This window comes from Panthera leo, chromosome B3 (genome assembly GCF_018350215.1).
Source record: "Panthera leo isolate Ple1 chromosome B3, P.leo_Ple1_pat1.1, whole genome shotgun sequence".
NCBI lineage: Eukaryota > Metazoa > Chordata > Mammalia > Carnivora > Felidae > Panthera > Panthera leo.
The window spans coordinates 58,326,002-58,333,323 of record NC_056684.1 but is presented as its reverse complement, the minus strand read 5'-3'; the positions used below and the strand labels follow the sequence as shown (position 1 = coordinate 58,333,323).

At 43.5% G+C, this 7,322-nt stretch overlaps 2 non-coding genes across 2 annotated transcripts; both read right to left on the bottom strand.

Moving 5' to 3' along the window:
• Positions 1-5,692: 5,692 nt before the first annotated feature.
• On the bottom strand, positions 5,693-5,764 carry TRNAH-GUG. Its single transcript has one exon. It is a non-coding gene; the product is annotated as a tRNA-His (tRNA).
• Positions 5,765-7,225: 1,461 nt separating this feature from the next.
• On the bottom strand, positions 7,226-7,297 carry TRNAH-GUG. Its single transcript has one exon. It is a non-coding gene; the product is annotated as a tRNA-His (tRNA).
• Between the last annotated feature and the right edge of the window lie 25 nt (positions 7,298-7,322).

The following is a 7,322-nucleotide window of genomic DNA, read 5'->3' as shown; positions in this document are numbered from 1 at the left end:
ATGTGTCTTTAACAACCGCCTCTCTTCTGTGTACCATGGGAGCCCCACCTACCTCCTCCCATCCGAATGCTCCCACTGCATTGCTTCCCAATCCAGGCAGACACATCTCACATCATAGATAATCAGCTCCCTAGTGACACCCACTTCTCCCGTGTCGTTTCCACACACGCCTTCGTCACATGCAAACAGCTCTCACACAAACGTCTCCCATCCACGGGTGCACCAGCTTGGAGCAGGCCCACTCGGCCCTGACGGCCTCACGCGTACACACGCAGAAATCCCTTCAATCAAATCCCGGGTTTCATTGTCAATCAGATTAGTGACAGAATAGAAACAGACAAGTCAATAAATCAAGTCTAGAAACAGTTCCAATGTTGTCTATCACAAACCCCTTATCCTCTGGAGGCTCGGATGCTCAAGCGATAGGCATTTTTGTTTTAGAAATAAAGCCAGTTTCTGCACAGAAATAATGTAGCCCTGAAGCCAACACCAATATTTGCTTTTGGTTCTGCTGGGAAGGTAGCAGCTTCACCTCATCATCATCCATCCCCCCCCCCCCCCCCCCCCCCCCCGGCACTGCCTCAGTCTCTCTCTCACCCTTGGGCTTACATCTGCCATGTGAGGGAGCAAAGAGCCACATGAGGCCCCAAAGGGAAGGGGGCTCAAAGGTGGGGTAGTAGAAAAGGATGTGATGGCAAACCTGCGAGTCCCCTCGGAATCCCAGGGCCCAGGTCTGGAAATATTTGTTGGCTTTCTGCTTTGTGCATATTCTGGTTGGCATTATAGGACAGTGCTTCTCAAACTTTAATGTGAACGTGAAACACCTAGGGAACTTGATAAACTGCAGTTTCTGATTCTGCAGGTCTAGCTGGGGTGGGGTCCTAGACTGTAGTTTTAACAGGCTCACCGGTTATCCAGATGCTGCTGGTCTCCACACCCCACCCCCAAACATACACACACTTGGCTGTGGGGGACACTGACTAAGGAGTCCAATAGTTGTGGGCTCTAGCCAGATTTCTGGGCAAGATACTCAGTGCAACTGATCCTCATTTTCCTTGTATCTGCAAAGGGCATAATTGTGTGAGGATTAGGGAGATGATGGTTAATGCACATGCTCTGAAACCTGTAAAAAAATGCTTACAATGGTAGGTGTCACATGAAGGCCCATATGTTTAAAAAGTATGGAGTTAACCTGCTGACAGCTCAGGGGAATGGAATCAATCAAGTTTACACAGAAGATGCAGCCTTCTTGGGGGAGGTAGACCTGAGCTGGGTAGGATTTGGACAGATGAAGCAAAAGAGTGAAAGGTCACTCTAAGCTACAAGGTCAGCATGAGCTGAGCAAAGGCGATGGGGTAGGAAGCAGCATAAGAGAGAGGATTCTTGGTGGTGAAGAACGCGAATAAATGCTAGATGAGGAGGGGAGAGGATATGATAAAGGTAGCCTTTAAATGATAATTTTAAAACTACCTTTTGTGCACCCTGCTGTTCCTGTTGTTTTAATTGATCTGTTAATGCACTTTCTTCCCTCACCAGGGTACGGACTCCTGGAAGCAGGGTGTTGAGCACCTCGTGGAAGCCAAGGAACTTGCTATGAACCAAGGATATGGAGGTGAGGTCATCACAGCAAGGCTCTCTGAGACTTTGGTGAGGTTTGCCAGATTCAAAGTCTTGCATTTTAAGCATTACACCATAAAATCAGGAGTCTGTAGGGGAGCAGGGTACTCTCATCATTTAGTGCAGAGCCTGTCATGTGGCAGGAGCTTAACAAATGTTGAAATGAATAAAGATAATTTCTCTTGTTCTTATTTTTATATAGCTATAATTGTGGTATACACAATTTTATGTCCTTATTTTTTTCACTTAACATTGCATAATTTCCCCATTTTTATTATGTAAGCTTTATTTTCTTCCATTTTTAAAAAATAATGTCAAACCTACAGACAAGTTCAAAGAAAGTACAGTGGAAATCTGTGTGCCCTTTCCCTAGATTCACTACTTTTTATCATTTTGCCATATTTACTCTATCCCTTTCTCTTCTTTCCTTAAATGTTTGATGCAATTTGCAAATATCATGACACTTTCACTCTAAATAATTCAACACTCATTTCCTAAAAATAAAGAATTCTTCTAGAGGGCCATATGAACACATCCACAACAGTGTTGTCTATTATGCAGACCATATTAAATTTTTCCCATTTTTCCCTCAAAATGTCTTTTACATGTATATTTTTGTCCTGATTCAGGATTTAATCAGGACCCCTCCATTGCATTTGTTTGTTAAGTTTCTTTAATCTTTCGAAATCTTGAACAGGTCCCCATTTTATCGTTGCCACTTTGTTTTTCATGACATTGATCATTATGAAGTGTCAGGGCAGTTGTTATGCAGAATGTCCCACATTCTGGATCTTTCCATAGTTTATTAGATTCAGTCCAGACATTTTGGAAAAGACCACTACATAGAGGATGTTGTGTACTTCCCACTGTGTTACACTGGCAGGCCAGTAATTCACATTTGTCCCTTTATTGGTGAAACTAGGCTAGATCACTTGGTTAACATGGAGTCCATCAGATCTTTCCTTTGCAATTTAAAGTAAGCTGTGGTGTGATAGCCTAAGATCTTTGATTATTTGCTCCCAATAATGTTTTACCTAGCGGTTTTTACTTCCATTGATGATCTCTGCTTGTATTTGTTATTACACTGAGGATTGCAAAAAATGGTGACTCTAACCCTGTCATTTCTTCTGCATTTATTATCTGGCATTCTTTTGTAAAGAAGAGCTGCTATTGCTCCTATCTCTGTCTCTTTGTCTCTCTTTTTCTCTCTCTCATCTCCATCATCTCAAAAATTACCTATCTATCTATCTATCTATCTATCTATCTATCTATCTATCTAATGTGATATAATCCATTATCATTATTACTGTTATTACTTTTTTTTAACTTGTTTTATTTTTTATTTATTTTTTAAAATTTACATCCAAATTAGTTAGCATATAGTGCAACAATGATTTCAGGAGTAGATTCTTTAATGCCCCTTACGCATTTACCCCATCCCCCCTCCCACAACCCCTCCAGTAACCCTCAGTTCGTTCTCCATATTTAAGAGTCTCTTATGTTTTGTCCCCCTCCCTGTTTTTATATTATTTTTGTTTCCCTTCCCTTATGTTCATGTGTTTTGTCTCTTAAAGTCCTCATATGAGTGAAGTCATATGATTTTTGTCTTTCTCTGACTAATTTCACTTAGCATAATACCCTCCAGTCCCATCCACGTAGTTGCAAATGGCAAGATTTCATTCTTTTTGATTGCCGAGTAATACTCCATTGTATATATGTATATATCACATCTTCTTATCCATTCATCCATCGATGGACATTTGGGCTGTTTCCATACTTTGGCTATTGTTGATAGTGCTGCTATAAACATGGGGGTGCATGTGTCCCTTTGAAACAGCACACCTGTATCCCTTGGATAAATGCTTAGTAGTGCAATTGCTGGGTGGTAGGGTAGTTCTATTTTTAGTTTTTTGAGGAACCTCCATACTGTTTTCCAGAATGGCTGCACCAGCTTGCATTCTCACCGTTATTATTCTTTGATGCTCCAATTGTCTCAAATTTGGCCAACAGAAGCTCTTTAAAGAGGCTTCTGTGTCCTTTTGACTTGGTCCCCTCAATATTTAAGCAGTTAACTTGCTTTCTTACAGAAAATATTCTAGACTTACACTTCCCCTTCTGTAGACTTGTAATCAGTCATTTTTTAAAAAGGAACTTCATTCCTTTTAGTTGGAAATGGTATTTAAAAGCTGACTTAATACTTCATATATGTACTTTTGATACTTTAAAAATGAAAATTCAATATATCATCAAATGAACATATTTTAGTTTAATTCAATATTACCTTATTTGTTAAGCAGTCAGGCTATTTACACTCTCTTCCCTTCTAAATAACCCTGTAATAAACATCTTTATGCACATAACTTTTCCAAGTTTAGGATTATTTCCTTTAGTAAGTTTCCCAGAAATGGAATTATTGGGGCAAAGGTGTACTTTTCTTTTTCTGATTCTTGATAAACATTGCCTAGTTGCTCTCATGGAAGGTTTTTAAAATCAACAATGACTTCTAAGTGTCAAGCCCAATGATTTTATCTTATTCCTCTTTCTCCTTTGCAGCACCTGAATGTGCCGACCTCCATCCCTGAAACCTTCTTCTCCCAAACTTTCCTTAAATGACACTGTTATCATTCTCCTCCTTTCTTTCAGGCTATACCCTCTTCCTCCTTTAACCTCCTAAATTTGTGCCTGTCTCAAGGCCTGGTCCTTAGCCCTCACTTTTCTTAGTGGGTACTGAGTGGGGGTGTCTTCCCTTCTGTTTGTCTGACCTTGGATGCCCAGTCCTCTCCGGAGCTCTGATCCCTTCTGGGTTTTGTCTTTTAAGACTGGTGCTTGCCTTTTGTCTCCAGCCTTGCCTCAGGCCCATCTCTGTACACAACTTGAGAGAACAAACATCTTAGTATGCTTAGATATGCACTCTGTTCTTTGAGATTCTAGATGTAGATGGAGTTTCATTTGGGCCAAGTTTTCTATTTGATATGAAAATAACATGATTTTGTTTTGAAAGAATACAACCTGAGATGCAATGAAGTAAACTGGGCCACTTGCCTCAATTTTGGACTCCATAAGAAACCTCTCTTCAAATATTTATGGAGATGCTGTATGCTTGGAATATACACATAGTAAGATTCAGTTTTACCTTTCATTAACCTGAATTTTTTGACTTTAGTGGTCTGTAATTCAAGTTTGATCCTGATAAGATAGCAGAGAGATGGAAGTGAAGGGTCTCCAAATGGACTACCAAGTCCCTCTTCCCAACTCCAAAACTAGGATACTACCCTTCCCTTCCAACATGCAATCGAAATAGGGCTGCTTCTCAGCAGAGCCCAGGCTACCATCCAAAGGTTTTTATAAACACAATGAGGGATCCCTTTCCCCTATATCTCACCAACCCAGTCAGCCTTCACTTGCCCCAGCCAGCATCCAGGACCTGGGGAGAAAAAGGACAGGATCCGTGGTGGATATTCCCTCCTGGTATGTGTACTCTTCTTTGTAAAGGGAGTTTGCCTATCTGCATATTTGTTACCTCAAGTCCTGTCTGACTTCTGGGGGTGAAAGCAAGGAAGGGAAGAGGTCATTTGTGTTATGTAAGAAGCAAAGATGGGGGTTATACTTTTATGCAAATATGCATATATAAATATTTGTTTATACAAGGACTGTCATGGAAATATGAGGGAAACCAATAATTCGTGGGTGAGGTGAAGATAGGGAGACTTACTGTTCATTGGACTTGTGCGCATGTATTCTCTATTTAAACATACAACTCAAGTTTTAAAAATTCATGAAAAGGAAAAAAAATTGGAAGGTCACAAGGGCGCGCGGTTTTGCTGCTGTAGAGTGATTTAGACACCGATTTCCAATTTTTTCGGGCAGGGAGGGATTCTAACTCATGTGAAACCGTATTCAGAGCATTAAATGAGAATTACTGGAGGTGGTGATTTTAGGGCCGGCTCAGTTTTCAAGGTGGAAAGACCCGGTGATTCACTTCAAGAAAGCGAGTTGTGATCAATATAAAACGTTGTCCACAAAAAGAAAAAAAAACTAAAAGGACAAGCCCCTTGCCGTGCCATTGTTCCCACAATGCCGTGACTCGGATTCGAACCGAGGTTGCTGCGGCCACAACGCAGAGTACTAACCACTATACGATCACGGCGAGCTACCGGGGACCTGTAAGGATCGCCTTCTGATTGTCCTCTTCAACAGTCATAGGCCTTCCCGCTCTGCACGTCACCGAAAGATCCACCTATAGGGCGGAGTTCCAGCGTAACACAGATTCTGGGAATGCGCAGGCGCAGTGCGCTCTCGCCAGTCGCTCTCGCTCTCTCGGGTTTTGTTCCATTAGCCACAGAAAGTGTTGATGTTGGAGTGGGGAATGGTGGGTTCCGTGTGAATGATGTGGGCGTTTAGGGGGACCACTTGGGCATCCAGGGACGGGACTGTCCGGAACTCAGTGTCCACAAGTTGTGTAACCACCATTCCTAGGATGCCCATCTCCTGTGCCTGGGAGATCTTTGCAGCGACCCCGGATCTGAAGGGGGCGCTCCTAAGGGGTTATAGTCCCTGCTGATTCCCCCAGGAGTGACCCAAAGTCGCCGCCGCGGAGGATGTGGACTCCCCCACGCCTGACTGTACACATGTAAGGGACTCAATGAATGCATCTCACCCTGCCTACCCGCTCCCCACCAACTTCCTTGCAGCTTCTGCTACTGCCGCAACGATCCTGACTTCTTCCGCGGTACTCCCGCCGGTACCGGTGGCCACCTCGGTTGTGCCCTAGGCAGCAGCAGGGGCCGGTGCGATTTTTCTTCTTGTCCATCAGTGTTCCCGCCCCACCGCGCCTAGAACCAGGCCGAGTCCACAGTAGGCAGAGGATTTTTGCTAAACTGAGAACGTGCCACTAGTTCTAACAAGAGAATCCAGGGTGACCACCTGTCTGCTCTAATCATCACTCTCACCGCCTGCAGAGTCACCAGAGGGATATTACTAAACACAAGCTGAATCCTTTCACTCCTCCACCCCTCACCCCCATCCACAGACTGTAGGAAATTCGTCCACCTTTTGCAGCCCATCCTTGGCCCTCCCTCCGTGTCGCTTCCCATTCCCTAATTACTCGCATTCATTCACTCAACAGGTCCTTTAGAAGTGAGGGTGGGGAAGAGGTAGGATTTATAGAGTAATTGCCATAGTTCCTTTTTGAGACCTCCATCATACCTGTGCACACGAGATTATCCTGGCTGCTCGGAAAATTCCTTTTCTGACTTTAAGAGCTACTTCAAAAATCACCTCCTCTGTGAAGCCTTCTCTTCCTATTATTATCGGGAGTCCTCTTCCAGCGCTGCTATGGAAATTCATATATATGCCTATGACAACACTTATTAGCCTTGTGAGCGCTCTGTGCTTTGTCTCCAGTGAACGGTATAGCGCGTAGCCGCGGTAACAGGAAGCCTATATTCTTCCGAGGTCCAATTTAGCCAGAGCTGGCATGACGTAAACGTCCTTTCCAACTGGCACGAGGGGACTGGGATCCATTTTCGAGAATGTTGTTACAAACTCGAAATAAAAATGGAGGACAGCAATAAAAACCCAATCCCCTGCCGTGCCACTGCTCTCGCAATGCCGTGACTCGGATTCGAACCGAGGTTGCTGCGGCCACAACGCAGAGTACTAACCACTATACGATCACGGCGAGCTACTGGGGACTTGGCCTTCGG